Source organism: Oncorhynchus nerka, linkage group LG9a (genome assembly GCF_034236695.1).
Source record: "Oncorhynchus nerka isolate Pitt River linkage group LG9a, Oner_Uvic_2.0, whole genome shotgun sequence".
In the NCBI taxonomy this organism is placed as follows: Eukaryota; Metazoa; Chordata; class Actinopteri; order Salmoniformes; family Salmonidae; genus Oncorhynchus; species Oncorhynchus nerka.
The window spans coordinates 41,896,225-41,909,211 of record NC_088404.1 but is presented as its reverse complement, the minus strand read 5'-3'; the positions used below and the strand labels follow the sequence as shown (position 1 = coordinate 41,909,211).

Sequence of the window (12,987 nt, the reverse complement as noted above, 5' to 3'; positions counted from 1 at the left end):
CGCTAGTGTTAACATTTTTAATGTGAACTGACATGGGGGAGTATTTATGAGACAAGAGTGGTGGTCTTGTAGGAGCATCCACCTGAACATTTTCTCTTCTCCTCTTTGGGCTGTATTCTGTTACCACCGACTTTGGCGGGTAAGCCGGAAAGAAAACTGAGGTGCCTGGGAACTTGCACCCTGGAACAAGCTCAGGATTGGCAGAGAAGATAGAACTGCGCATAGGGGAGGCCATTTTTGCCTCTCTGGCAATGGGGACACCGCTAGGCCATTCACGTATTCCTCCTTACCCCCTGGGTGGGGTTATCGGCCGGCTGGCTCCTTGGTGCCATGGGTGGGAATGGAGGCTTCTTAGACCAGGGGCCCTTAGGGTCCGAGGTACTCTGCTCCCCTGGGCTCGCAGCCTGGGGGCCTCGGCATCTGGGGATCTTAAAGGTCGAAGGGGATTGACCTGATGCAGCCTGGGCAAAGGTATGGCAAGGCACAGGGGAGTTACTGGGCTGTGTCTTCCTGGGCAGAAAGATCTGGCTTCACCCTCCCTCTTTTTGTCCTCGCACTGTTTCTGCATCATTTTGACAGTGAGACCAAAAAGGCCTTTAGGTTCTACTGGAGCATCCAGGATCACCAGCTTCTCACTATCTTGAATAGATTGAGTCATTGCACCCTCTCCTGGGATAGAATGAGCCCCATCGGTCTTCCTGACGCCTGGAAGGTGGTTTTGAGCAGACACAGGTTGAGGTCTGTGGCAATGCAGATCTCATCCCATAAACCCGGCTCCGGTGTGACAGCTATCTCCTCCTGTAGCTCAGCTTGGTATGCAGAGTGCATGAAGGTGGTGCTCAGAGCCCTCACCACTGTGGCGACCGAACTGTAGACCTTCTCTGCAAGGGAGAACTGTTAGCGCGCGTACCTGGCAGGGGTGTAGATGGAAAGCCACAAGTGGTTTGATGGGAGGCATGTGGGCAAGAACAAAGTCTTCCATGTCAAAGCAGGCCAACACCGACCCAACATGGATTCTTGGAAGAGAATGGTGTACTCCAGGTACGGGTATCCTCCTCCGGGCATTCTGGGAAGACTGGAAGTAATTGCCTAGCTGCCCGTTTGGCTTTGGGTAGTCTCGAACCCTTGTAGCGGGATGTGGTGGTCTCTGCTACTGCATTGGGGCATGGAATCACCAATTTATCTGCAGCAGGTTTGCACACGCCCTGCAGGTCCACACTGAGAACTGGTGAGGATGGAGCTCAGCCTATGTGTCCGGTTTCAGATTCCCTGGCAGGAGGCTTGGTGGCCTGGCCTGAGGGGAGGAAGGAGTCTTTGTCTCCGTCAGATGATTCCGAAAGGAGGCTGTCGGAAAACCCTATGGAGTCATTGTCGTCTTCAATCAGGAAGCCCTGCAGGGAGGTCGCGAGGTCGTTGCTGGAGTCCTTCTGCAGCGGGGCAATGGCATCGAGCTGGTTATCCCAGCTAGTGCTAGCTCTCACTCCAGGATTCCCAGTGGGGATATCCATGGCCTCTGATGAGCCATTGGTCATGCCAGCCGCCATGTTAGGGTCCAGTTGACTCAGGCTATCTTGGCGTACTAGCCTGCGACGTAGGCTCTTCACAGTGAAAAAAGCACAATGTGGACAGGAGCCGGGGGAAGCTAACCCTTCCTGGGTATGTTGCAGCCCAAAGCAAACAGAGCACATCGAGTAGGTGTCCTTGGCCAATATCTTTTTTCCATAGGAGCAGATAAGTGCTGAGAGCTTCTCCACGTTTTGGGTAGGAGATGCTTTTGTCAACATAGCTGGGATGCTATGTTTTTAGCTGTCAGACAGAAACTAGCGTGGTAGGCTAGTCAGATAGCTAGAGATTAGTGGGTGTGACTAGTGAGTGTGATAGTCAAAAATACAGATTAGAAAAGATAGCTTGGTGTAGCTAGTAAAAACTTTTCTTGTCGAAGTAAAAACCACAAAAGCTAACTAGCGTGGTGGCTAGCTTGCTAACGACTTAGTCACTCTTCGGATACAGCTAACTTGGTCGTGAACGAGTTAGCCATGTTACAGCTGTACGCATTCCACCCTCACAGAATTTTCCTCTAACTATGGTGAAGGAAAAGGAAAATTGCCACCACTGCACAGTCCCGAGAATAGCGCCCGGTGAGTGAGTTATAAGCTCACGTCTGTGGACAGTTAAACTAATTCTGGAAAATGCTGTCGGGTCTTGGGCTGTTACCGCAGTCAAATTCCTAAATGGTCACAGTAATTAGGCTTCTCCAAGCTCTGATGCTGCTGATGGTCATTAGTAGCCTACCAAACTTGCTAACTGCCTGGTACTCAGCACTCTATTGTCTCTCTAATCACTCTGACATCAATGCAAATGTCGTGAAAATCTAATCAAACACTTCATGAGAGCCCATGAGCTTATGTTTTGCCACAATTCTAAAGGCTATGCAATTACGTGAGAAAAAAGAGTGATGGCCTCTATTAAAGAGAGGAGGATCCCATCAGCTTTCTATAGGCTAGGCCCACTATATTTATTTCTCAACTTTCTTAATATTAAGCACATTGTTTATCTTTACACCGGGAGTATAGCCTAACTGGCTGGCAAGAAAATGAACCATGGGAAAAGCATCCTCCATTCGCTATTTAAGTGCATAGATGAAATGTATTTTTTCCCGCTGCCCCTGTTTCGAGACAGGTGCATGATAATGGTCCTCTCTAAATCAAAACAAATTTTCACACAAATATGATTTAGTATATATAAAGACAAGATTAAATCAAGAATAGTCTGATGGGTGACAATATTAGCCTATCACTTGTGAATTATGGCCAGCACAAGGAAAGAAACAATGCCTTTTTTTGCGACCTTTCGAATCATAGTCACAAACCTCATGTAGCCTAGCCCATAGGTTTGTATCACAACTAAAGTTGCCAAATAACTTAAAAATTAAGCACATTAATCTGCTTTACAAGGGGTGTAGAGCCTAACTAGTTACATAAGCAGTGCGAGTTTCAAGTTTGGGGAAGATCATTTCACCATAAAAATGCACCTTTATAATTAAAGCATTACATGCATAATCGCATTTGGGGTCACTTTGGATAATGGTGTTTTCCCACTAATGGAACATTTGTGCTTATAGCCTACTGCCATATGCGCATTGCTGAGTTAATAATGTGAAAAAATTAACAACATTTAAAGTTAAACGTTATGATCTGTTGCGTCAGCCACATTGTGTTTTGATACTAGTGGTTGTATTAAACAGTCCCAGACTATTTTTGGAATATTTATTTCTCGCACAGAATAGGTCAGCTTTGGTACTATGGGGGATAATAGATTGACATAGGCTAGTGCTTTTGCTCTTCATTAGGCCTACTCATCTTGTTGACTGACGAAAAGTAAATGTGGACAGTTCTTCCAATATCTTCAATATGCACCTTGGAATTGGATAAGGACACGCGCAGTTGCATCCCCGATGTGTCTGTCTTCACTTGTAGCCTGTGAGAAATACCTGATCACTTGATGGAGAGCCATGTCAGTGAAAGGTGCTTCGGAGCGCGCAGCACTCTGGGAGAAGAGCACAATGCAGCACTCCGGGTCAAGGGCACAACTGCCACTGGCCGCAAAAGGCATGGATTTTTTTTTAACCACACAAAGGGGATGCCACCATGAAATTTGAGGCGTTATCAAGTGTTCGTCAAATTGTGAATGAGAGACTATTAAAGTGTGTACAGCCTGCGCAAAAAAAAAACAAAGCAGAGCTCATGCTTTTCATGCAACTTTTTTCAAATCATTCTTCATACTATAAAATAATTCCCCGGAATTCTAAGCAAATCTTGTTGGCTAAATGAACTAGTGTAGCCCACAGGCATTTGGCATAGCCAGATCAGGACCTAACATAAGGACAACTCAGAGTATGCTATTCTGTTCTTCTGAAATAGACTACATTTTCTTCATATCATTCTTCTTTAGACCTGTCTTTAAAAAAAAAAATATTGTGAAGTTAAAGTCTACATTAAATTGATTCATTAGACTTTTTAAATTATAGATATTCCGAAGTTCGGCATGTGTGGAAGCCAGGAGATACTAAATGTGTTTATGTTAATTAACGTCAATTACCGTGAGACCGACAGACATTTGCTTGACAATCACCGGCTGATGACATTTTGTGACTGCCACAGCCCTAGTCGTGTTGAGGTAAGCTTCTGATAAAGGCTTCTGACAAATACGCTGGGGGCGTATCCCATAAGTGAAATACTGAAATGAATACTTGAAAGAGAACTATAATTTTCATACCATGGATGGTTAGTCCTTGCATCCATAGTTCTGCCTATGAATTTGAGAGTGGTTACATTTCTCCAGGCCCATCACTCAGCATTTTACCAAAACACAGGCGAGGTGACTGCTTTGTTATTGTTTCAAATAAGGATTCTAGCTTGAAAATGAAAGGTAGCCTATTCAACTAGGACATTGGGCTAATACAATTACAGACACATGGACTGAGGTATGCCGATTGTAATTTTGGTTTGGTTCACAGTAAATGTTACTTATTCTCCTGATGTTTTGATGCCATGTTAGATTGACTGGGAATTAAACCAATGTCATGCCTCTGGGAGCTATGTCTTCCTACTGGGCACAGATGTAAGTTCAATGTCTAGTTTTGATTTACATTTGGTTGAGTTGTCAACTAAAGGGAATTAAATGTGAAATCATCAAAAAATGTCACCATGTCATTGGATATAGGTTAAAAGTTGGGTGAGAAAACCCCGAAATGCCCCTACGTTGATTACTTTTTTCAAATCCAATCAGTTTCCCACGTTGATTCAGTGTCCTCACATTGATTTTTTTGGTTGGAATGATGTAGAAACAAAATTGATTCAACCAGTTTTTGCCCAGTGGGTTGTCTCAGTACTAACTTAACCACCTGTGCCAACTCTGTGACACTGTAATCAGTTCTTTGTTTTGGTGTCAAGCACAAGACTTGATTATAGTACTGGGAACACACTAGGGCTCAATGTGTCCTCATGTACAGGCCACGTCCAGGCCGCTCATCTGACAATCCCCAATCAATACTCAATCAAAAAGTTCATACCCTGGAGCAAATCTGTGATAGTGCCCTGTGGCAGCTGAGCCCTGGAGCTCTTTATATCTCAGCAAAGTGGAACATGCCTCTGACAAAGACAGAACACAGACCAGGACACGACTGATGGAGAGAGAACACTGGTTTGAGATATTGATGTCCATGTAGGTCTCTCTGTTCAAACAGTCCTGGCTGCTATAATTTGAAAGACGCAAGAACAGGTAGTGCTAGTTGGAAGGTCCGTGACAGACACTGAGCAAACTTCTGCTTTACGTTTCTCCTATTTCATCATCTCTTTGCCCAGGTGACTGTCTGGAATACGACATCAATGACTTGAGCAAAGAAAGCTTATAGTTTTCAACTTTTAATGTGAAAAAGAGAACGAGGAGGGAAATATTATAGCCCTCTACAGTCTTCTCTTGATTATACCATGGTTATCTATTTCTCAGCCTCTGTGGGCACAGTCAAAGGGCTGACACAAACACACCTACTCATTCAAGGGAGAGTGATTGAGTGCCGCATCAGATGACCTGTGTTCTGGAAATTCAGTACTGAGAGAGACTTGGTCATTTCTTCAAACAATCATCTTTATTTAATATCGATTAATTATTGCAATAATGAAACCAGTCAGCCCAACAGTCATGACTGCTGCTGAGCAGCCTAACTGAACATGAAGAAACTGATATTATATAGGACCTAAAAATGCTTTGTCAGACTGGTTCCATCTCCCATAAGCAACCATGGTTATCTACACAGGATGGTGTTTTACCCCCAATCCGGCGTAGTTTCTCAGATGCCAGGAAGATGAGACAATGAGGCATTGTTCTAAACTCTTCCAGGCTCTTGGGTCACACACACACCACATATTGTCTATGGAATGCCAGCTTTTAGGTTTTTATCACCAAGTCATCTGATGCATTAATTACCCACTAAACATCATAACTAGATATCAAACGTGAACACAACCAAAACAGCATCAAACCTTCTAAACCTCACAGCAACAACTGTACACTGGGAAAACTCAGAGTCTGTGTACTAAGATGAGTCTTTTTCCCCATAAAGCTCACCTGGAGGTCACTTGGGCATTTTGCAGGTCAACTCCAAATCAGTTCTATCTGACTTGACATTTTATCTGGTGATGTAGAGAGAGAGAGACCATCAAAGGCTCAATAGCAACGTTCTAAACAGCCTTGGGTGAGAAAGGCATCATGAAAACTAAACCTCTCAGACGAAGGTAGCCTAGTGCATAAGAGCGTTGGGCCAGTAACTCAAACTGTCTCTGGTTTGTATCTCTGAGCAGACTAGGTGAAAAATCTGTTGTGTCCTTGAGCAAGGGATTTAACCCTAATTGCTCTGGATAAGAGTGTCTGCTAAATGACTTAAATGTAATCAAACAGAGAAGCTGAAGTAAAACCTCAGGACCAGGGCTCCAGTTATACATCTTTATTAGCCCAGGACCCAGAGATTAGACTAGCATTGATTTAAGCTGGAGAACAAAATGAGTCAAGTTCTTTATAAACGCTATCTCCTTAAAAACCATCTCTACCTTCAATATAAGCCTTTTTAAAAGCCCCACTAGGAGACGAGGGGCCAGTCCTAAAGGGGTTATCTTGTCTGGAAACGCTCATGTGAAACAATGAGGGCAGATAAACTTAATTGGAGAACTGGAAAGAGTGCAGGCCCAGGCCGTCAGAGCAGAGGCAGAAAGGCAGGGGAGAGAAGATGGGGGCGAGATTGGTTTGTCTGGTCTCTCCCTCTCTGTGGGCTCTGTGGTGCTGTGTGAGTCAGAGCAGCGTTCCCTCGTCCCTCAGAGCGAGGGACAGATAATCAAGCCCCAGTTGATGTGGGACTGTGCAGAAGGGCAGAAGGAGAATAGAAACTCTTTACTAGATTAGCAGCGCTCATGTAGTGGAACCGCCACAGGGGAGACCAAGGCCACACCTCACAATCCACAGTACTGTATGATTGTTGCTGGAAGTCTGGGAGAGAGCTCTGATCTGCATAGCACTCAGGCATGACCAAGACCAACAGAAAGGGAGAGAGGTAGAGAGAGATACAAGGGAGAGAGAGAGGCCCAGAATGATGCCATTTAGTTCAGAGAAGATTTAAGAGCCACCATATCAACCACTAAAATAGTGGTTTAATTTTCCCCAAACCAATGAAATGTATTGGAATAAAGCCCTATTCGCATATATTCAGATCAAATCACACTGAGAATATTTTAACCCACAGTGGAGTCATATTTCTCCCTATGGTAATTTAAAAGAAGATAGCTCACTTATGATGGCTCCAGACAAATCACATTTTGGTATTTTGGGGACAAAGGCAAACAAATGAATGAATAAACTCTGAGGGAGTGTTTTGAGTTTCTCTAGAGGGGAGACAGGCCTTTGCTCAGCTACCCATGAGTGACAGTTGGAATCGCCACGATACACATCAGGACCCCTGCAGCACCTGTTCCAGATGTCGCTCATTTATTTTTGAGTATGTTACATTTAATAAATATATAAATATATATATATATATTTGACCTTTTATTAACCAGGTAGGCCAGTTGAGAACAAGTTCTCATTTACAACTGCGACCTGGCAAGATGTGATGTGGTACAAGTAATTAGTGTCCAAAAATCACTTTATATGAACATTTAGAGTAGAACAATAAAGATGCATTCTCAAACATTAATTTCAGACAGTAGTTTTGAAAGTGGTGCTCACGTGCCACAAGAGGTCCCCGTTTTTTGTGTACTATGTCATCAAATTGTGTACTACGTCATCCATTTAATTTGATATATTACGTCCTGCAATAAAATTATATATACTGTTTATACAGTTCCTTTCTGAAAGTATTCAGTCCCCTTGACTTTTCCACATTTTGTTACGTTACAGCCTTATTCTAAAATTGATAAAATAAAATAAAATACTTTACACACAATACCTCATAATGACAAAGCGAAAATAGGTTGTTAGAAATTTTGGCAAATTTATTAAAAACAAAAAACAGAAATACCTTATTTACATAAGTATTCAGAACCTTTGCTATGAGACTCGAAGTTGAGCTCAGGTGCATCCTGTTTCCATTGATCATCCTTGATTGCAGTCCACCTGTGGTGAATTCAATTGACTGGACATGATTTGGAAGGCACACACCTGTCTATACAAGGTCCCACAGTTGACAGTGCATGTCAGAGCAAAAACCAAGTCATGAGGACGAAGGAATTGTCCGTAGAGCTCTGAGACAGGATTGTGTCGAGGCACAGATCTGAGAAAGGGTAGCAAAACATTTCTGCAGCATTGAAGGTCCCCAAGAACACAGTGGCCTCCAACATTCTTAAATGGAAGAAGTTTGGAACCACCAAGACTCTTCCTAGAGCTGGCCACAAGGCCAAACTAAGCAATCAGGGGAGAAGGACCTTGGTCAGCGAGATGACCAAAAACCCAATGGTCACTCTGACAGAGCTCTAGAGTTCCTCTGTGGAGATGGGAGAAATTTCCAGAAGGACAACCACCTCTGCAGCACTCTACCAATCAGGCCTTTATGGTAGAGTGGCCAGGCAGAAGCCACTCCTCAGTAAAAGGCACATGACAGCCTGCTTGGAGTTTGCCAAAAGGCACCTAAAGATTCTCAGATCATGAAAACAAGATTATTTGGTCTGATGAAACCAAGATTGAACTCTTTGGCCTGAATGCCAAGCGTCACGTCTGGAGGAAACCTGGCACCATCCCTACGGTGAAGCATGGTGGCGGCAGCATCATGCTGTCGGGATGTTTTTCAGTGGCAGGGACTGAAAGACTAGTCAAGATTGAGGGAAAGATGAACGGAGCAAAGTACAGAGAGATCCTTGGTGAAAACCTGCTCCAGAGCGCTAAGGGCCTCAGACTGGGGTGAAGGTTCACTATCCAAAAGGACAACGACCCTAAGCACACAGCCAAGACAACGCAGGAGTGGCTTTGGGACAAGTCTCTGAATGTCCTTGAGTGGCCCAGCCAGAGCCCGGACTTGGACCCTATCGAACATCTCTGTCAACCTGACAGAGCTTGAGAGGATCTGTAGAGAATTACTGTGATTGTCTGTCTGCCATTCATTCTCAAGTTTATCTGCCGTTCGTTTGCTGAGGTGTGCTATAGGGACCACACGCCGGTAGTGTTTGACTGGCGACTGAATTGCGACATTCTCTCCCGTTTCTTCCAGGTGAATCGGTAGAGACATTTAAAGTCTGAGCCAATCAGAGAGCTCAAGTGGGGAGCCGAAAGGAAACCAACAGGTAGAAAAAAATAGGCAACTTTTCCCAGTGACATCATCCACCCCTTTGCAGCTTGCTAAATGAGCCAGTCACACTTCATAATATACAATGCACACTTACCGGCCAGTTTATCAGCCTGTACACAAAAATGGATCGCTCCTACAGATGGTGACTCAGGTGGCCATGGCTTGTATAAAGCAGGCAGAAAGGAATCGAGACATTCAGTTACATTCAGTGAACGTTAAAATGGGCAAAATTTGTGACATAAGCGAATTTGAGCGTAGGATGATCGTCGGTGCCAGGCATGCCGGATCCAGAATCTCAGAAATGGCCGCCCTCCTGGGCTTTTCATGCACAACAGTGTCTAGGGTTTCCTGAGAAAACATCCGGTCAGTGGCAGTCCTGTGGGCGAAAACGGCTTGTTGGTGAGAGAGGTCGAAAGAGAATGGTAAGAATCGTGCAAGCTAATAGGCGGGCGACAAACAGACAAATAACAGGGCAGTACAACAGTGGTGTGCAGAATGGCATCTTGGAACGCACAACTCGCCGATCCTAGTCACGGATGGGCTATTGCAGCGGATGACCACACAGCTAAAAACAAGAAGAAGCAGCTCCACTGGGCACACGATCATCAACACTGGACAATTGAGGAGTGGAAAAACATTTCCTGGTCTGATGAATCCTGGTTCCTGTTGTATCATGCTGATGGCAGAGTGACAATTTGCAGCAATAGTCCATGGACTCATCCTGCCTGGTGTCAACGGTACAGGCTGGTGGTAGTGGTGTACCACCATCCAATCTGTAGCAACTGCGTGATGCCATCGCGTCAGCAAGGACCAACATCCCTGTGGACTTCACGCTGTTCTGGTGGTAAAGGGGGGTCCGACCCGGTACTAGATGGATGTACCTAATAAACTGGCTGTTGAATGTATAGGATCATGGTATCTAGCCATTTTGTTCACGTTCGCCGTCTATCTAAAAATATATCTATGGGCTGTATTCAATTATGGAGAGTGAATTAAGTAGTTTATTTGTCATCTTGCTAGTTAGTTATCTAGTTGTGGCTATCTGGCTAGTATCACCAAGGGCTTTCTTCAGCAATAGCAACAGTAGCACAGATAGCTAGACCATAAAACAACACACACGGACATGCATTGCCCAACAACACTAGTGCCACCTTATGGTTTGGAGTATTTTAAGGCTGGCTGATTACTTCAAGGTCTCTGCTGTGTGACACTCCGTTCAGACGTGCTAAGTGTTGTCGGCAGGCAGACGTTTGACAATCCTACCAGTGTGTCTGAACCTTAAGAGATGACAGTCCTAAACACACTGGCTCCACTGATACCACAGACATTAATTTGCTGGGTGGCTGCTTGGCTTGAAGGACAGATAATTAGGCATTGTGGGATTGAAACGCTCCCGGAGTTGTGAACAGTAGTGGGTCTGTGCTGTGAGAGACCCAGACGACTGTGTGAGGAAATCCTAATGGTACAGACAAGCCACCATTATACTACAAATTACCTGCCAGCATTAGTGTCACCCTCGGCACAATCATTTTCTCTCCTGGATCAATCTGTGCTCTGGCCTCCCTAGTCCTCCATGGGGGCCTGTCTTGGCAATTAGGTATTGATTTTGTTTGCCTTTTATTTTCTGAGCCTGATGACCCAACACCCCTGCAGTCTCTCAGCTCTTCTGCTCCGTGTTCAGTTGTGACAGGCAGGAGACGCAGAAATGTCTCAGTCAGATGGTGAACTACATGAGAGGAAGTTGGGCTGCACCGATTAGGCTGCAGTAGAGAGATCAGTTCAACATCGAACCCAGCGTGACTGTGGATGATAAGTCTGGACAATGGGTCATTAAGAAGAGCATATCTGGACACTCCAGAGTATCCTCACATGGGAGTTAATTGGATAATGGGATAGTGCTATTTGATATAGCATCATTGCATGGAGTGTCAATGAATGGTTTGTAATGGATGGTATGTTCTGCTGTTAGATGATGAAATGTGTTATTTTACGTTTTATTTCACCTTTATTTAACCAGGTAGGCTAGTTGAGAACAAGTTCTCATTTGCAACTGCGACCTGGCCAAGATAAAGCAAAGCAGTGTGACACAGACAACAACACAGAGTTACACATGGAGTAAACAATAAACAAGCCAATAACACAAACAAGTCAATGACACAGTAGAGAAAATAAAGTCTATATACAGTGTGTGTAAAAGGCATGAGGAGGTAGGCAATAAATAGGCCATAGGAGCGAATATTTACAATTTAGCAGATTAACACTGGAGTGATAAATGAGCAGATGATGATGTGCAAGTAGACATACTGGTGTGCAAAAGAGCAGAAAAGTAAATAAAAACAGTATAGGGATGAGGTATGTAGATTGGGTGGGCTATTTACAGATGGACTATGTACAGCTGCAGTGATTGGTTAGCTGCTCAGATAGCAGATGTTTAAAGTTGGTGAGGGAAAAACAAGTCTCCAACTTCAGCGATTTTTCCAATTCGTTCCAGTCACTGGCAGCAGAGAACTGGAAGGAAAGGCAGCCAAATGAGGTGTTGGCTTTGGGGATGGTCAGTGAGATATACCTACTGGAACGTGTGCTACGGGTGGGTGTTGTTATCGTGACCAGTGAACTGAGATAAGGCGAAGCTTTACCTAGCATAGACTTATAGATGACCTGGAGCCAATGGGTCTGGCGACGAATATGTTGCGAGGGCCAGCCGACTAGAGCATACAGATCGCAGTGGCGGGTGGTATAAGGTGATTTGGTAACAAAATGGATGGTACTGTGATAGACTGCATCCAGTTTGCTGAGTAGAGTGTTGGAGGCTATCTTGTAGATGACATCGACGAAGTCGAGGATCGGTAGGATAGTCAGTTTTACTAGGGTAAGTTTGGCGGCATGAGTGAAGGAGGCTTTGTTGCGAAATAGAAAGCCAATTCTAGATTTGATTTTGGATTGGAGATGTTTAATATGAGTCTGGAAGGAGAGTTAACAGTCTAGCCAGACACCTAGGTATTTATAGTTGTCCACATATTCTAGGTCGGAATCGTCCAGGGTGGTGATGCTAGTCGGGCGGGCGGGTGCGGGCAGCGAACGGTTGAAAAGCATGCATTTGGTTTTACTAGCGTTTAAGAGCAGTTGGAGGCCATGGAAGGAGTGCTGTATGGCATTGAAGCTCGTTTGGAGGTTAGTTAGCACAGTGTCGAAGGAAGGGACAGAAGTATACAGAATGGTGTTGTCTGCGTAGAGGTGGATCAGGGAATCGCCCGCAGCAAGAGTGACATATTTGATATATACAGAGAAAAGAGTCGGCCCGAGAAATGAAACCTGTGGTACCCACATAGAGACTGCCAGAGGTCCGGACAACATGCCCTCCGATTTGACACGCAAATGTTAGTGGATGGAGCACAAGTGTACACAAGAGCTTTGCCCTGACCATTTATTTGTGTAAGTGAGTGTGTCTCTCTCTCTCTCTCTCTCTCTCTCTCTTAGGTTACAATACACATCCGCCACAGTCCTCAACACAGAGGCCCCTCAGGGGTGCGTGCTCAGTCTCCTCCTGTACTCCCTGTTCACTCATGACTGCGCGGCCAGGCACGACTTCAACACCATTATTAAGTTTGTCGATGACACAACAGTGGTAGGCCTGATCACCGACAACGACGAGACAGCCTATA

The 12,987-nt window shown here is 44.7% G+C and overlaps 1 protein-coding gene across 1 annotated transcript in view; it reads right to left on the bottom strand.

Annotated features, from left to right (window-relative positions):
• Nucleotides 1–12,987, bottom strand: part of cdh13 (cadherin 13, H-cadherin (heart)) — a 554,022-nt gene that overhangs the window by 209,719 nt on the left and 331,316 nt on the right. The gene's annotated exons all lie outside the window — the stretch shown is intronic.